The 19,325-nt window shown below is 40.9% G+C and overlaps 1 long non-coding RNA gene across 1 annotated transcript in view; it reads left to right on the forward strand.

Moving 5' to 3' along the window:
* The first annotated feature begins 17,403 nt into the window (after positions 1-17,403).
* Positions 17,404-19,325, forward strand: part of LOC129639852 (uncharacterized) — a 40,321-nt gene continuing 38,399 nt past the window's right edge. The window contains exon 1 of the long non-coding RNA XR_008708636.1: positions 17,404-17,443. This is a non-coding gene — a long non-coding RNA (uncharacterized LOC129639852). The remainder of the gene's footprint in view (positions 17,444-19,325) is intronic.

Below are 19,325 nucleotides of genomic sequence, written 5' to 3' on the forward strand. Positions count from 1 at the left end.
AGTGTCACAGTTATGCAAAGAGCCCCCACCAGAGGGAGGCACCTTGGATAGAGGGGGCAGAGAAGAGACAAAGAGGCATGAGGGACTAGAAATTTCTGTGTTCAAATGTAAATAGTAACTATCCAACACATTCTAGACAAACAATGGAGACTTTTCAGGGCCAGAAGCTGCAAGCAACTAACATGCAAATGATGTATTTGAATCTTTAAACTGAAGAGTCCTGAGCCCTGAGGCACCAGCACAGTTGGGGCTGTGGAAGGCTGGACTTGATGGTGTGTAGACTGGTTATAGCTGGGCCCGGGAAGGGGACAGGACCTGAACAGGTCTTACCTCCAGGGTGGAGAGTACAGTGAGAAGGTAGCAGCGTTCCTGGCTGAGACCTGGGCTAGTGGGCCCAATGACAGCACCCCAATCTAAGGCCAAAGGAGGAGCCTTGGATTAACAATGAGGCACAGAGGCCCTTCCTCCAAAAAGTCAGAAAGCAGAAGAGGGTCAGTTCCATAGAGGAAGGGTTTGTGTCCTGAAGGGACTGAGGCCATGGAGCCCCTGAAGGGGATATTGAATGCTCTTAAGGGGAGAGAGAGAGAGAGTAGGGTCACCAGGACCCCCGCCATGTACTCCTTGTAGCAGAGCCCAGGGGTAAATCAGCCCCCTAGGATCTGATGGTGGAGCCTGCAATTTGCCTAGAGGCTGACTCTGTCCCTGACTGCCAAAACCTCAAATCATCTTTCCCCCACCTTCTTCCCTCTAGGCAAGAATGAAGGAAGTCCTGATGATTCATCTTAGACCACCAGATCTTCTAAACACCACTTTTATTATGTATGTTACCACCTGGCTCGTGAAAGTATCTTTATTGCTTCTGAGATCCAGCAATCCCACTCCTGGGCAAATATCTGGAGAAAACCATAATTCAAAAAAATACATACATCCCAGTATTTATAGCAGTACTACTCACAATAGCCAAGATATGGAAGCAACCTAAATGTCCATCAACAGAGGAATGGATAAAGAAGATGTGACACATGTATACAATGGAATATTACTCAACCATAAAAGGAAATGAAATTGTGCCATTTGCAGAGACATGGATGGACCTGAAGACTGTCATACAGAGTGAAGGAAGTCATAAAGAGAAAAGAAAATATTGTATAATATTGCTTATACGTGCTATCTAAAAAATAAAAGGCTACACGTGAACTTACCTACAAAATAAAAAGAGTTACAGACATGGTTACTGGGAGGTAAGGGGAGGGATAAAACTGAAAATTGGGATTGACAAATATACTCTACTATATATAAAATAGACAACGAATAAGGACCTACTGTACAGTACATAGAACTCTACTCAATACTCTGTAATGGCCTATATGGGAAAAGAAGCTAAAAAAGAGTGCATATATGTATAACTGATTCACTTTGCTGTACACCTGAAACCAAGACTGCTGCTGCTGCTGCTAAGTGGCTTCAGTCGTGTCCGACTCTGTGCTACCCCATAGACGGCAGCCCACCAGGCTCCCCCGTCCCTGGGATTCTCCAGGCAAGAACACTGGAGTGGGTTGCCATTTCCTTCTCCAATGCATGAAAGTGAAAAGTGAAAGTGAAGTCGCTCAGTCGTGTCCGACTCCTAGAGACCCCATGGACTGCAGCCTACCAGGCTCCTCTGCCCATGGGATTTTCCAGGCAAGAGTACTGGAGTGGAGTGCCATTGCCTTCTCCAGAAACTAAGACAACATGGGAAATTATAACCCAATAAAATATTTTTTTAAAAAAGAGTCCATTTAAACCACTACTGTCAAGTGTGAAGATGTAGATAGAGATTCACCCAGAACCTTGCTACTCTGCCTTAGGTTAAATTCAGAGGATCCCATCACAGGCCTCTTGTGTTAACAGCACTACCTTGAGTGCACCCCCATGAAGAGCAAAGAACCTATGAGTCAATTAAATCCATACTGATCAGGCTATATCCATCTTTATATTCTCTGTGGTGCCACGTGGTGTATTCCCTCCAGACATCACAAATAAACCCAGAAGCCCCTGATTGTTGTCCCTTCCAGTCAGATTGCTGGCCCTAAGCTCCTTCTAGGTGGAAATCCTGGAATCACCTTGAACAGTCTCTGGCCTAGAGAAACTTGAATCCAGTGGGAGAAATGGACATGCCCACAAACCTCTTTATTATTTGCTACAATAGAGGAAATCTGTCAAGTGCTATGGGTACTCAAGGGCTTTCCAGGTGTTGCTAGTGGTAAAGAACCTGCCTGCCAAAGCAAGAGACCCAGAAGAGGGTTCAATCCCTGGGTCAGAAAGATCCCCTGAAGGACTGCATGGCAACCCACTCCAGTACCTTGCCTGAGAATCCACATGGACAGAGAAGCCTGGCAGGCTGCAATCCAGTGGGTTGCAGAGTCAGACAGGATTGAAGCGAGTTAGCACACAGCACACACACACAGACGTGACCTATAAGAGCAAGGTGATAAGGACCTGAAGAGAACACTAGAGGTGAGGATGGGGGAAGAGTAGATCTGAGAGGTGGTTTCCCAACTAAGTGTTGTTGTTCAGTCGCTCAGTTGTATCTGACTCTTTGCCACCCAAGGGACTGCAGCAAGCCAGGCTTCCCTGTCAATCATCATCTCCTGGAGCTTGCTCACACTCATGTCCATTGAGTCCGTGATGCCATCCAACCACCTCATGCTCTGACGTCCCCTTCTCCTCCTGCCTTCAACCTTGCCCAGCATCAGGGTCTTTTCCAATGAGTCCGTTCTTTGCATTAGATGGCCAAAGTACTGGAGTTTGAGGTTTAGCATCAGTCCTTGCAGTGACTATTCATGATTGTGGAGAAGACAGTGGCAACCCACTCCAGTACTCTTGCCTGGAAAATCCCATGGGAGGAGGAGCCTGGTAGGCTGCAGTCCATGGGGTCGCAAAGAGTCGGACACGACTGAGCGACTTCACTTTCACTTTTCACTTTCATGCATTGGAGAAGGAAATGGCAACCCACTCCAGTGTTCTTGCCTGGAGAATCCCAGGGACGGGGGAGCCTGGTGGGCTGCCGTCTATGGGGGTCGCACAGAGTCGGACATGACTGAAGCCACTTAGCAGCAGCAGCAGCATTCATGATTGACTTCCTTTATGATTGACTGCATCTAAGTGACCGCATGGCTAATCGGTAGAGTGGGCAAACTACATAGGCTAGATCTGGGAAGGGAGGTGTCAAGGATTTAAGTTTTAGCATTCCTCTCTTGCTGATTTTTCTTGGGCATGGGGAGAGTAGCTGGTAGACTTTGACCCTAGAATGTTCCTATATTTTAACTTAAAATAGATTTATTTCCATCATACAGATTTGAGCCTTTGAAATAATTTTATTTAAAAATTAGTTTCTGGCAATACGACGGGAGCCTCGATTGGCCTCAGATAGCCAGTCCCCAACCGTCCCCACCATGGGGCCACTGCCCAGGTCCTTTGGGGAATGGTGGGGCACGCCCCTCCACGTGTTGGGACCGGGTCCAGTACAGAGAACTCTTCATCCTGGAACACGGGCACGACCAGAAAGGCAGCAGCCCCCTCGCCCAACACTGCACCACTCAATTGTGGGGAACCTGGGGGAACCTGGTGCTAAACCATTTCTAGATGACCTGCTTCTAGGTTGGGGTTTTGAATGTATCAGAGCAGCTCTCTCATTTTGATCTGTTGAAAGTCAGCCCTCGACACAAGTGTTTGTAAAAAGAAATAAGGTTATCAAAATTTCTTTTTAATAACAGGAATTAAAAAAAATAGTTTTTAAAGTCAGGCAATAGTTTTAGAGGTGCTAAAGTATTTTTTCATGCAGAGCATAGAATACATTAAATGACTAAGGTAAACAGAAGAAAATAACAATAACCAAAAGTCATATTTAACATTGTACCCTTTATTTGACCCAGGACTTACAAAATCAAACACAAACAAAAAGACAGGAAGGGTTCTTTGAGAGTAAGGAATGCTATTGCTATCTTCACAGGACCATTACACAGTTTTGTATGATGTCAGGTTCTTTTACAGACTCTGTTCTTTTTACCTTGATGTATAATTGTATTATTTACAATTTACCATTTCCTCTTTACTTTATAGAAATACAAGCAAAGGGTTTACATAAACTGTATGTCCTCTGGAAGTATAATCAGAAGGTTAACTCATTCCCGGTACCACACTTGTTTGCACAATTCCTTCCCCTTTCTTTTTTCTACTTTTGCTAAAAAAAAAAAAAAACCACACACACAAAAAAACAACTCCCCCCCAAAAAACAAAACAAACAAAATCCCTGGGAACTTACCTGTGGCTAAGACTCTACACTGGCAATGCAGAGGTCCTGGGTTCAATCTCTGGACATGGAAATAGATCCCACATGCTGCACCTAAGACCCCCAGGAAGGCAAATAATAAATAAATAAATACTTAAAAAAAGCAAATATCATGAAGAACATAAAAGCACCAGTTTTGATCAGCATAATACAGTAGTTAAATTTTACTTATTTTCTATTTAGTTTTTAGTAAATATTTAACATTTTTTTCCTAATAATGCAGGTTATAAAAACATAAAATAAGTTGACAGTTAACTTGCCAGAGATTGAAACACATCAAATGTTAGATATGAATAAGTAATTCTAAAGTACATTAATAAAAGCTTTAAATAACTAGAATCAAGTACTTAGAATGTATGGTTTACAGTAAAAGTCAAATCATAATACAGTAAATTTTACTTCTTTTCCATTTTGTTTTTAGTAAATACTATATTAAATATTTTTGTAATAATGCAGGATATAAAAACATAAAATAAGTTGATAGTTAACTTGCCAGAGATATTGAAACACATCAAAAGCTAGATATGAATTCTAAAGTACATTAATAAAACAGTTTTAAATAACTACAACCTTCAACTACTTAGAATGTATGATTTAGAGTAAAAGTCAAAGATTGTTGATGCTATGTTATAAGCTTCCATGTTTTGGGAAAGAAATATGTAAAGAGAGATAATATTCAACCCTGGTGGAACTTCACTCCAAGAGATATTGAATCAAATTAACAACCACAACCACAGCTTATTGTTTTTGTCTCCCCACAAGCTAAAAAGTGGGGGAATGTCGAAAGTGACTGCTATTATGTATGGACTTTTTTAAAGGGTGATGAAGATATTCTAAAACTGTGGTGATGGTTTTACAAGTTTTTAAATATACCATATAAACTATATTGTACTCTATTTTGAAGGGTGAGTTTTGTGGCACATGAATTCACTGAATAACTTTGTTTTTTCTACATGCCCAAGGACACATGGAAAAAAAACTGTAAAGAAAAAAGGAGTTGAATACCACCACGGCCCAGGGAAAGTAAAGAGGGTGATAGGGGGAGGACAGAAGAAAGGAAGAAGAGGGACATGCATTGCTGACTAGTTCTCCCCTCCTCCATTCAGTATACATGTGCACACACTTGCACACGTACACACATGCAAACACACGAACACACACACACATGCACACACACACTGTGATAACCAGTGACAAGCAACTGGCTGCTTTTTGTTATGGATAAAACCATAACTGCTTTGTTTCTTGAAAATGTCTCCTCCTCTTGTATCCTCTTGTAAATGTTGTCCTTGCTTGCTAAATAGTTGGTCTTTCTTAATGAGGTTTTTCCTTCTTCTGCTCTCGCTTTTTGATTTTTAAAAGCAAATTTTCATAACTAGTATACAGTCTGTGTCACATCTTCTCTTCTGTAATTTAAGTCATGCTGTATGGTACCTGTAAAGTCATACTCATTTTATTCTGAAAAATATCTGCTTCTGAATCTTTCTCAGTGTAAGTATTGTAGTTACCTTGTCAAGTCCAGTAAGTATTTCACTTTATATGTATTTCAGGGTTGAACTCTTACAGTCCAGGCCTTTTAGGTGTTCTCTTGGCTTTCTTTTTTTTAAGCATTCTTATTGACTCATCAGGGCTTCCCAGGTGGCACCAGTAATAAAGAACTCACCTGCCAGTGCAAGAGTCTAAGAGACTCGATGGATGGGAAGATCCCCAGGAGGAGGGCATGACAACCCACTGCCATATTCTTCTAGAGGATCCCACGGACAGAGGAGCCTGGCAGGCTACAGTCCACAGTGTTGCAAAAACTAGGACACAACTAAACCAACTCAGCATGGCACACACGGACTCACAGACACTAGCAGCTTAATTTCAACAAAAAGATGATAGACCTCTACACTTTTATATAGAAGTTGAGGGATTCTGAAAACTGTTTCTTTCTTTGTAGCTGAATTTTATTAACTGGCAATAAGTCACTGTTTCAAAGTCTTAGTCATTTGCCCAACCTTTTATTGCCTGTATATTATATTCTGGGAAGTAGAATCAAAGTCAGGAATTATCAGTTACATAGTCTGAATACAAATGTTAAATAGTCTGAATTGATAGGAAGACTGTCCTCTTGGAAAAGAAAAGCAGTCTCCTTAAGAGAGAGATGGAGCGATAGCTGCTGCTGCTAAGTCGCTTCAGTCGTGTCCGACTCTGTGCGACCCCATAGACGGCAGCCCACCAGGCTTCCCCGTCCCTGGGATTCTCCAGGCAAGAACACTGGAGTGGGTTGCCATTTCCTTCTCCAATGCATGAAAGTGAAAAGTGAAAGTGAAGTCGCTCAGTAGTGTCCGACTCCTAGAGACCCCATGGACTGCAGCCTACCAGGCTCCTCCATCCATGGGATTTTCCAGGCAAGAGTACTGGAGTGGGGTGCCATTGCCTTCTCCAGGAGCGATAGCTACTTCCCCCCTTTTTCTCACTGTATCTTGACTTTTCTCTTTATTGAAGACCCTGAGTGCAAGCCTGAGACTCACCTTGTGGCTTATCAGCATCATGGGCTGCACCTTTAGCAACATTCGTATCCTTCCTTGCTGTGGACTGTTCACTGCAAGGTGTCTGGCTACTGCTCTCTCTCATTGAAACGTGAAAAAACATCAAATGATGGTCTTTTCACATTAGAGATTGAAGTATAGTCTAAAGGAAATAGATGTAAAGTGGTATTTTCGTCTCTCCGTGTAAAAGGAGAAAATATGCTTTTGGTATAATCAGTCATACCTTCCTCTGAAGTTTCAGATAATATTTCAGTAGGTAGGTCTTCTCCTGGAGAAATAATGGAAAGGCTCCAAGGCAAATCAACCTCAGTTCCTCACTTTGGTGTGGAGATCCTCTGTGGAGAGGTCCTCTGTGTGAAAATGTATCTGCTTTGTGGACGGCCAAGCCTGGCATCAGGAAGGCTGGAGTCATCTTGAAATCCAAACACTGTCTGAGGGCCGAGTGTAGACACTGAAGGAACAGCGCTAGATGACTTCTGACTGCCACTGCTTATTGTGATAGTCTTAGTGCTGTTAGAGGAAATCTTCTCCTGAGGGCTCTCTGACACCTCGAAGACGTCCTGACTGTACAATGGAACCTGAAGTTCGGAACTGTGTGGCTGTTTCTTTTTCCCTCTAGCTTTCATCTGTTTGGTTTTCATTTGCGTTATCAGTTTGACAGCCACATACCTCTGAGGTCTGGGCGGAGGGTCCCTGATCGAAATAACTGACTCGCTCTTTTGAGACCCAGGGACAAATTCGTCATCACTATCAGAAAAAGAATGGTGAAACTGTTGCTGTTTCCTCTTGAGCCTAGACAAAAGCTGCTTGTTTTCTTCTCTTAATTTATTCCTTTCTGCTGGGAGCTCACCAATAAATTTCAGATTTTGTTGTTGGATATCATAAAATTTTTGCTGTAGCATATTTCTGTACGTTTTGTTTACTGTAGAGCGATCACATACTTTGGCATTTAATTGACCTCGCAGGTCATGGATAGTGTCATTCAGAGCTCTCCATTGCTCCGTCAACTCTTTAGTTCTGGATATGGAATCTGTCCAGCTCCCGTCTGACAATTGCTCTTTCCTCAAACTGGTTACTTTCCCCTGAAGTCAGCGTAGCTCTCTGTCATGGAGCTCTTTCCGAAGATCATGGCATCTGGTCCCATCACTTCATGGGAAATAGATGGGGAAACAGTGGACACAGTGTCAGACTTTATTTTGGGGGGGCTCTAAAATCACTGCAGATGGTTACTGCAGCCATGAAATTAAAAGACGCTTACTCCTTGGAAGAAAAGTTATGACCAATCTAGATAGCATATTGCAAAGCAGAGACATTACTTTGCCAACAAAGGTCCATCTAGTCAAGGCTATGGTTTTTCCTGTGGTCATGTATGGATGTGAGAGTTGGACTGTAAAGAAAGCTGAACACTGAAGAATTGATGCTTTTGAACTGTGGTGTTGGAGAAGGCTCTTGAGAGTTCCTTGGACTGCAAGGAGATCCAACCAGTCCATTCTGAAGGAGATCAGCCCTGGGATTTCTTTGGAGGGCATGATGCTAAAGCTGAAACTCCAGTAGTTTGGCCACCTCATGCGAAGAGTTGAGTCATTGGAAAAGACTCTGATACTGGGAGGGATTGGGGGCAGGAGGAGAAGGGGATGACAGAGGATGAGATGGCTGGATGGCATCACTGACTCGATGGACGTGAGTCTGAGTGAACTCTGGGAGTTGGTGAACTCTGGGAGGCCTGGCGTGATGCGATTCATGAAGTTGCAAAGAGTCGGACACAACTGAGCGACTGAACTGAACTGAACTGAAGTTTTTTTTAAATCTTCAGAAGACACATCACAGAGGCTAATCTGCATTTTATGTCTTTCGGAAGAGCCCTGCCCACTTTCCCTGTCTTCTTCACCCATGTCCCCCGCCTTCATCTTGATTCCCTGACTGGGATTGGGAAACAGTGGAGACACTCACCAACAAAAAATGGTGGAAGGGCCGCGGACGGAATGACAATTTAAATTCTTCTAAAGACCTGTGATGCAGCCTCAGGGCACTGGGTGGGCGATCAGGCGGGCAAGAGGATGGATCGAAGATGACTTGGGGTGGAAAGGAGGGTGCGGTTGGGGGATTAGAAGGAGACACCAGCCTCCTTTTGCTGAGAAGAGCGAAAGCACGTGGGAGGGAAGATGGTGACTTCAAGCCCCTCTGTGCCTGAGGGAGACTAGAGAGATGGGAAATGCCGTGACTTCTGCAAAAGCCCCGCTGAGCCCAAGTGCGTCCCAAACAGGGGATGGGGGGTTGGAACTTACCCCTTGCTTTATCTGTGAAACAAATTAATTTGACCCTATTTTAGCATCTTTCTTCCTGACAGTATTTTATAATCATTGAAAACTGCAAATACCCATGGTCATTAGCAAGTTGGACGTAAAGTCAAAAGCCAGGCACTCTTTCCTCCCTGTCACCCCTCCGTTTAGGCAACATTGCTTAGAGGTCCATTCCTAGATTCGGAGGCTCTCGGGAGACTGGCAATTCTGTAACTGATTACTGTTGCGACCCATGCTAGATCTTTGCTGGTGGCTCAGTAGGTAATGCGGGAGAGCCAGGTTCAATCTCTGGATTGGGAAGATCCCCTGGAGAAAGAAATGGCAACCCACTCCAGTATTCCTGCCTGGAGAATTCCATGGATAGAAAAGCCTAGTGGGCTACAGTCCATGTGGTCACAAAGAGTCCGACACAACTGAGTAACTAACACATTCACTCGGTTTTTAAAATTTAGAAGTGAAACTGCTGACGCAGTTAGCTATATCTGAATAGGATAAGGAGTGGAAGGTTAAGTGGGGGTAATATTTTTCTTTTAAAAATTTTTCAGTGAGTGTGTTGGAAGTAAAAAAAGGAACAGCTCAAAAGAGAAGTATATGTGATAGGTTTAGGGGCTTTTATATCTAAAATAGTTGCTCCATGAATGTGTTTGTATATTGCCAGGACTTCAGGGTTAATAATCCAAAGACAGAGAGGGGAAAAAAAGTTATCACTCTTCCTCTACAGTTCTGAAACTATTTGGTTCTCTGAGCCCTTTGAGTAGCAGGCAAAGGTGCTTGACCTACATTCAGAACAATCCACATAAGTGAACCATTTTGCATAAAATTTTAGGAAGTTTATTAAAAACCCCAGGTCTACTTCTCCTTCTGTCTTCAGGGATGATGAGCCATGGAAAAGAACATATATACAGTAAATAAACATAATCATTAAAGTTAAAAATAATTACAGATTAACAGTATATTTGGAATTAATTAAAAAGAATGCAGTGTGGTTATTGGGCAGTTAGATGAGATAGGAGGGCAGGATTTACATGAGATAGAATTAGGTATGAGTTGAGAAACCTGTATGCAGGTCAGAAAGCAACAGTTAGAACTGGACATGGAACAACAGACTGGTTCCAAATAGGAAAAAGAGTACATCAAGGCTGTATATTGTCACCCTGCTTATTTAACTTATATGCAGAGTACATCATGAGAAAGGCTGGACTGGAAGAAGCACAAGCTGGAATCAAGATTGCCGGGAGAACTATCAATAACCTCAGATATGCAGATGACACTACCCTTATGGAAGAAAGTGAAGAAGAACTAAAGAGCCTCTTGATGAAAGTGAAAGAGGAGAATGAAAAAGTTGGGTTAAAGCTCAACATTCAGAAAACTAAGATCATGGCATCTGGTCCCATCACTTCATGGGAAATAGATGGGGAAACAGTGGAAACAGTGGCTGACTTTATTTTTCTGGGCTCCAAAATCACTGCAGATGGTGACTGAAGCCATGAAATTAAAAGACGCTTACTCCTTGGAAGGGAAGTTATGACCAACCTAGATAGCATATTCAAAAGCAGAGACATTACTTTGCCAACAAAGGTCCGTCTAGTCAAGGCTATGGTTTTTCCTCTGGTCATGTATGGATGTGAGTTGGACTGTGAAGAAGGCTGAGCGCCAAAGAATTGATGCTTTTGAACTGTGGTGTTGGAGAAGACTTTTGAGTGTCCCTTGAACTGCAAGGAGATCCAACCTGTCCATTATGAAGGAGATCAGCCCTGAGATTTCTTTGGAAGGAATGATGCTAAAGCTGAAACTCCAGTACTTTGGCCACCTCATTCGAAGAGTTGACTCATTGGAAAAGATTCTGATGTTGGGAGGGATTGGGGGCAGGAGGAGAAGGGGACGACAGAGGATGAGATGGCTGGATGGCACCACTGACTCGATGGACGTGAGTCTCAGTGAACTCCGGGAGTTGGTTGAACAGGGAGGCCTGGCGTGCTGCGATTCATGGGGTCGCAGAGAGTCAGACATGACTAAGCAACTGATCTGATCTGATCTGATACTAGAAAGTAGTTTAATGTCACTATAAAAATATAGCAATTGCCACATTTTTTAGGGCTTAAGAACCTTTTTAGGTGTTAATGACTATATTAGAGACCTTTGCTGTGATACACACTATAAAGCATGAAGGATGATTTGCTTTGATATGTTTTTTAGAAATATGTCATTAGAATTGTATGTGAAGACCTGAGACTTTTTGGTGCTGAAGTAATTGTAGCAAATGAATGTAGAGCGATATAATATGGCTGGTGGTTGTATATTTATTTGTATATACCAAAACATTATTGTAATATGATTTTAAATAAGCCATTCTTTGTAACACATGAATTTTCAAATATTATTTGTTAAAATGCAAAGTATGGTAATATAGTACTAACATGCTACTCTTTTTCTTACTAGAGTATGTTTGTTTCACTTTAGATACATGGGGAAAAGAATCATAGCAAGGTAATTCCCATAGCAGTGCAATTTCCTCTTTGTTTCTTCTCTTCCAACAGAGGGCAGTCTTAATCATGCCATGCAAAACCTAGATGCTTCCTTTTGAGTTAGCCTTAAGGTACCCATGATTTATTGAATGCTTCTCAACTCAAAGTTGAAATTAACCTGATGGGAAGTGATACATTTTTAAAAGTTTTCCAAAAGGTAATGGTTAGACTGTTAGACATTTGCCAGTCTAATCCTAGAACAGATGCTTGTCTCTACTGAAGCTCGTGAGAAAGGGCTAGATCCAGGCAAAGGCAGGAAATCATCAAGTGAGGACAGTTGTCAGGTCTGTACTTTTGTTTACAACCTATCAATACCCACTTCAGTTACTAATGTAAACAGAAATCGCCAAGAGCAATTGAGACATGTATTATATACTATTTCTTTCTTGTTTTTGCTGTGTAAGTTTTCGTGAAATGAATACTTAATATTTGTGTGACCCTAAGGAAAAGATGACTTGCTTATTCCGATAAGATATGTTTCCGAGGTAGAGTTAGTCATTAAAGGAACTTAAATAGACGTCTTTTATTTTTAAAAATAAGTTTCATAGCACTTGGAAAAACTAAAGAGGCAGTTTGGGTGGGGTTTATTGCTGAGTCTTTGAGACATCCTAATAATTCAGATGACAATTTCTACTGTCTCCCCAGCACTGGGAACTGGTTGGGAACTGCTATAGTAACTACCACCACTAATCTTAATCACTAAGATTCTGCTGACCTGCCCTCTGTGTTTAGTAGAGGATGGACAAAGTCTTTTTCCTCAGTCCCTGATTACCCAGTTGTTAATTTTTTAAAGAAAACCCTAAAATTCAAGAAGAACAAAATAAAAATGTGGAAATAGACATGTTTATAGAGTAAAAAAGTTCTGATCCAAGTTTAACTCCAGCCCAGAGACAGATTAGATAGGCCTCATTCTTAAACATCTAACTTCAGGAAACCACCCCTGAATCATGAATCAGCCATAGGTATACCTATATCCCCTCCCTTTAGAAATGTACACTCATTTAGCCATCTGTGAAAGTAAGGTCAAATATGCATGGATTGTTTCTGGAAATTTTAGTTAATAGTGAGTTCTTAGTTTAATATGAAGGAGATTAATTTTCTCATTGAACTATTATTCTTATGTGAATTTACATTCAATATTCTTTATCTGTACTTTTTTTTTCACTCAATGTTACATTTTATTTAGATTTTGAGGGGGAAAGGTGTTGATTAGTATCACCTTTGAATAGTGGTACGTTTTTAGTAATTCTTATTTTTTTTATTTTATTTTATTTTTAAACTTTACAATATTGTATTAGCTCTGCCAAACATCGAAATGAATCCACCACACGTACACCCGTGCCCCCCATCCTGAACCCCCCTCCCTTCCCCATCCCCACACCCTCCCCCTGGTCATCCCAGTGCACCAGACCCAAGCATCCAGTATCGTGCATCAAACTTGGACTGGCGACTCATTTCATACATGATATTATACATGTTTCGATGCCATTCTCCCAAATCTCCCCACCCTCTCCCTCTCCCGCAGAGTCCATAAGACTGATCTATACATCAGTGTCTCTTTTGCTGTCTCATACACAGGGTTATTGTTACCATCTTTTGAAATTTCATATATATGCGTTAGTATACTGTATTGGTGTTTTTCTTTCTGGCTTACTTCACTCTGTATTATAGCTCCAGTTTCATCCACCTCATTAGAACTGATTCAAATGTATTCTTTTTAATGGCTGAGTAATACTCCATTGTGTATATGTACCACAGCTTTCTTATCCATTCATCTGCTGATGGGCATCTAGGTTGCTTCCATGTCCTGGCTATTATAAACAGTGCTGCGATGAACATTGGGGTACACGTGTCTCTTTCCCTTCTGGTTTCCTCAGTGTGTATGCCCAGCAGTGGGATTGCTGGATCATAAGGCAGTTCTATTTCCAGTTTTTTAAGGAATCTCCACACTGTTCTCCATAGTGGCTGTACTAGTTTGCATTCCCACCAACAGTGTAAGAGGGTTCCCTTTTCTCCACACCCTCTCCAGCATTTATTGCTTGTAGACTTTATCTGTACTTTAATGAAAATAATGAATCTGAATAAAATAGCATATATAATATTCGTTTTAGTTAGTTAGTTTAGTCACTCAGTCGTGTCTAACCCCATGAATTGCAGCATGCCAGGCCTCCGTGTCCATCACCAACTCCTGGAGTTCACTTAAACTCATGTCCATCGAGTCGGTGATGCCATCCAGGCATCTCATCCTCTGTCATCCCCTTTTCCTCCTGCCCCCAATCCCTCCCATCATCAGAGTCTTTTCCAATGAGTCAACTCTTCGCATGACTATTTTTCATTTAGTGATTCTTTAAGGGATTGTCCATGCTGAGCTGTCTGCAGAGGTCAGAGCACTGTAAATACTATTTTGACAAAGACATATTTCACACAGGTTGAAATATTGACAAGTTCAATAGGAAGCTAGAGGGTTATATACATGAAAGCTATTCTCTGAAAGCAAATCTTAATAAAAAGTCAGAGTGAGAGAATGTTCATTACCAGACAGTCCTTTAGAGGTTACATAAGAGGAAGCAAGCAGAACTGGCTCTGCCATGAGAACTAATCATAAATACAAATGTCTTGAGCAGATGGATGCTGAGCTACTAGACTCAGGACCTTTCCAAAAAAAAAAAAAAAAAACGGGAGTGGTACAGCCTTCAGCTTTGCTCTTTGTCTCTTATAACAATGTATTGAAGCTGTGTCTTTCAGTTGGCCCAGATGCTTTGTTTTCCTTCTGATTTAGAAACAAGCCTCACACCATTGGCATCATTGAAAACATCAGGCCATAGGGAACCCCTGTACATAACATAGCTGCTTTTCTATGATTTCTCATTTCTGCCCATATAATTAGCAGCACAGCCTAAAATGCCTCCCACATTATTTCTTAGGTACATACCTAGATCATCACTCACATCTTGTTTACAAGGAAGTAGGCACCTATTTATTTGTTACAGAGCTGCTGATACAGAGCTGAAGTAAAAAATAGCAGAATTGATTAACCCAGATGGTATTTGATTAAGGAATAAATACAGCGAAACTCATTAAGTCTGCAGGTACTGAGAGCCTGGTGTCTTTTTGCTTGTCTCTCTCTCTGAGTCTTTGGGAGAGAAAATCATTCAAAACTGTTATGTGAATCCCTGTGTCATACAGTTTTAATTTCCTTTAAAAAAAAAAAAATCTCAGGTTCTACAACAACTGAAGCAAACATTTTCCATCAGGCACTTCTTGAAGGAAATACTGCTACGAAAGTTTCCCTAACAGTATTAGATACCATATCATTTTTCACTCAGTGTTTCAAGGTAAAAATGAAAAGTTAGAATTTAGTCAGTATCATTGCAAAGAAAATACACAAAAATTAACTAGGCAGATGAAGCTTAGTACAGTAGAAAACCCCCCAGTAAGAAGTCAGGAAACTTGGGTGGCAGACCTAGTGTGACCTCAAGAAATCACCAAGACTCATCCTTAAAATGAGAGAGTTGGACTGTTATAATTTGTTCCTTATTCTTCTTCTCTGTTATTTTTGTGTTTCAAAACAGGGGTTTTTTTTTCATACTTTTACGAAAATATCCAGTCATTTTTAGCCCAAATTATGATTCTGTCCATTTATCCAAATACCCGTTGAAATGAGGTGCCTTGTGAAGCCAGAAGATGTCCAGGCAGGCTGGCTGGCTGGCTTCCCTTGTCAGGTGCTTATTGGTTTTACTCAGATGCTCACCTCTCAGTAGAAATCATCATTGCTAGGATTAAAAAAAAAAAACAGAAGAAGAAGAAATTGAAAGCAGTTATCTTGCAGGGTTGTTGAAGGTGTACAATGAAATAATGGATGTTAGAGAGCTTTGAATAAATACTGTGTAACTATGTGCTTTGCTTAGTTGCTCAGTCATGTCTGACTCTTTGGGACCGCATGGACTGTAGCCCAACAGGCTCCTCTGTCCCTGGGATTCTCCAGGCAAGAATGCTGGAGTGGGTTGCCATTTCCTCCTCCAGGGGATCTTCCCAACTGAGGGATTGAACCCAAGTTTTCTGCATTGCAGGAGGATTCTTTACCAGCTGAGCTACCAGGGGAGCCCATGTAACCATAATGTGAGGTAACAGTAGCAGGAGAAGTCAAAAGTGAAAACTCTTGCTGGCTTTTCATCTGAGTTACACAGATTTTTTTCTTTTCTTTCCCCTTCTCAAAGTAATTCAGTTAATTGCTCAGGCCTCCAGATTTACTATGGAAACCAGGCTTGTGCTTTTCAACGAGGCTTATAAGGGAAAACTAAATTAGATACTAATCAGAAATAAGCTGCAGTATCTTTATATGAAGTATTAAGTTTGTTCTGATTAAAATGCAACCCAAATTCATTTTTTATTATGCCAGTAAATAAGACATTTGGTTTCATGGTTTGCATTGCATTTCTTCCTCCTGTTCAGACATTTCTTATTTATATAAGATACATCTCTTGGTAGATGACAGGCACTATCCTAAGTGATTTAGAAATATTAGCTCATTTTCTGTTGTGGGGCTGGAGGTAGAAAAGGGGACTGCAGATGGGCACCACGGATCTTTTTGAGTTAATGGGAATGACTAGGTTGTAATAAATGGACAACTCCGTAAATTTACTAAAAATAATTGAATGATAAATTTAAAATAGGTAAATTTTGTTGTATGTAAATTAAACCCCAATCAACTTAAAAGTACAAATTTGAACTGACCTTTGATTCTCACACTAGCTTTGTGATGTAGATGCTGTTATTTTTCCCATTAAAAATTTGGTTTTACTTATGTAGCTCCGTGGGTCTTAGTTGCAGCACTCAGGATCTTTGATCTTCTCGGGATGCAGGATCTTTTCCCTGTGGCATGCACACTCTTAGTTGCAGCATGTGGGATCTAGTTGCTTGACTAGGGTTTGCACCTGGGCCCCTACCGATGCCAGTGCAGAGTCTTAACCAATGGACCGCCAGGGAAGTCTCTATTTTTCCCATTTTAAAGTAAGACAAGTGAAGCTCACAGGGAGCTTAATGTCACATAGCTAGTTGGTAGCAGATCAGGATTCTAATTTTGCCAATTATCGTAAGAGTCCATGCTTCTAAACACTACCCCATTCTTTTAAAAAAGTAGACTAAGGAAATAGCCAGAAAGATGGAGCACCATGCTGGGATTCTGTCTATCATCGTTACCAATAAATCTGTTACACATTACATATTGTTTTGCTTTTTTTTTTTTTTAGATCTCATTCTAATTTTTTTTTTAATTAAAGGATAATTGCTTTACAGACGGAGAAGGCAATGGCACCCCACTCCAGTACTCTTGCCTGGAAAATCCCATGGACGGAGGAGCCTGGTAGGCTGCAGTCCATGGGGTCGCTAAGAGTCGGAGACGACTGAGCGACTTCACTTTGAGTTTTCACTTTCATGCATTGGAGGAGGAAATAGCAACCCACTCGTGTTCTTGCCTGGAGAATCCCAGGGAAGGGGGAGCCTGGTGGGCTGCCATTTATGGGGTCGCACAGAGTTGGACATGACTGAAGCGACTTAGCAGCAGCAGCAGCAGCTTTACAGATTTTTATTTTCTATCAAAGCTCCACATGAATCAGCCATAGGTATACATATATCCCCTCCCTTTAGAAACTCCCTCCCATCTCCCACCCTATCCCACCCTAGGTTGATACAGAGCCGCTGTTTGAGTTTCTTGAGACAACAGCAGATTCCTGTTGGCTATCTACTTTACATATGGTAATGTAAGTTTCTGTGTTACTCTCCTCATACATCTCACCCTATCCTCCCCTCCTCCCACGTCCATAAATCTATTCTCCATGTCTATTTCTCCATGCTGCCCTGCAAATAAATTTTTCAGTATCATTTTTCTAGATTCTGTATATATGTGTCAGTATATGATATTTATCTTTCTCTTTCTGACTTACTTCATTCTGTATAATAGGCTCTAGGTTCATCCACTTCATCAGAACTGACTCAAACGTGTTCCTTTTTATGGCTGAGTAATATTCCATTGTGTATATGTGCGACAACTTCTTTATCCATTCATCTGTCGATGGACATCTAGCTTGCTTCCATATTCTAGCTATTGTAAAGAGTGCTGCAGTGAACAATGGGATACATGTGTCTTTTTCAATTTTGGTTTCCTCAGGGTATATGCCTAGGAGTGGGACTGCTGGGTCATATGGCAGTTTTATTCCTAGTTTTTAAAGGAATCTCCATACCATCTGCCATAGTGGCTGTATCAATTTACATTCCCGCCAACAGTGCAAGATCATTCCCTTTTCTCCACATGCTCTCCAGCATTCACTGTTTGTAGACTTTTTGATGATGGCCATTCTGACCGGTATGAGGTGATATCTCATTGTAGTTTTGATTTGCATTTCCCTAATAATGAACAATATTGAGTATCTTTTCATGTGTTTGTTAGCCATCTGTATGTCTTCTTTGGAGAAATGTCTGTTTTCCTCTTTTCCCCACTTTTTGATTGGGTTGTTTGTTTTTCTGGTATTGAGTTGTATGCGTTACTTGTATATTTTGGAAACTAATCCTGTGTCTGTTGTTTCATTTGCTATTTTTTTCTCCCATTCTGAGGGTTGTCTTTTCACCTTGCTTATAGTACCCTTTGCTGTGCAAAGGCTTTTAAGTTTAATCAGGTCCCACTTGTTTACTTTGGTTTTTATTTCCATTACTCTAGGAGGTGGGTCATAGAGGATCTGGCTTTGATTTATGTCATCAGGTGTTCTGCCTATGTTTTCGTCTAAGAGTTTTATAGTTTCTGGTCTTACATTTAGGTCTTTAATCCATTTTGAGTTTATCTTTGTGTGTGCTGTTAGGAAGTGTTTTAATTTCATTCTTTTACATGTAGCTGTCCAGTTTTCCCAGCACCATTCATTGAAGAGGCTGTCTCTGCCCCACTGTATATTCTTGCCTCCTTTGTTAAAAATAAGGTACCCATAGGTGCATAGGTTTATTTCTGGACTTTCTATCTTGTTCCATTGGTCTGTATTTCTGTTTTTGTACCAGTAATATACCATCTTGATGACTGTAGCTTTGTACTATAATTTGAAATCAGGAAAGTTGATGCCTCAATTTCTGTTCTTCTTTCTCAGTATTGCTTTGGCTATTCAGGGTCGTTATGTGTTTCCATACGAATGGTGAAATATTTTGTTCTAGTTCTGTAAAAAGTGCCATTGGTCATTTGATAGGGATCACACTGAATCTATACATTAGATTTGGTAGTATAGTCATTTTCACAATATTGATTCCTCATCCTTCCATCTGTTTATGTCGTCTTTGATTTCTTTCATCAGGGTCTTATAATTTTCTGTGTACAGTTCTTTTGCTTCCTTAGGTAGTTTATTCCTAGATATTTAATTCTTTCTGTTGCAATGGTGAATGGGATTGATTCCTTAATTTCTTTTTCTGATTTTTCATTGTTAGTATATAGAAATGCAAGTGATTTCTGCATATTGATCTTGTATCCTGCAACTTTGCTAAATTCACTGATTAGGTCTATTAATTTTCTGATAGTATCTTTTGGGTTTTCTATGTACAGTATCATGTCATCTGCAAACAGTGAGAGCTTTACTTCTTCTTTTCCATCTGGATTCCTTTTATT

This window comes from Bubalus kerabau, chromosome X (assembly GCF_029407905.1).
Source record: "Bubalus kerabau isolate K-KA32 ecotype Philippines breed swamp buffalo chromosome X, PCC_UOA_SB_1v2, whole genome shotgun sequence".
Taxonomy (NCBI): Eukaryota; Metazoa; Chordata; class Mammalia; order Artiodactyla; family Bovidae; genus Bubalus; species Bubalus kerabau.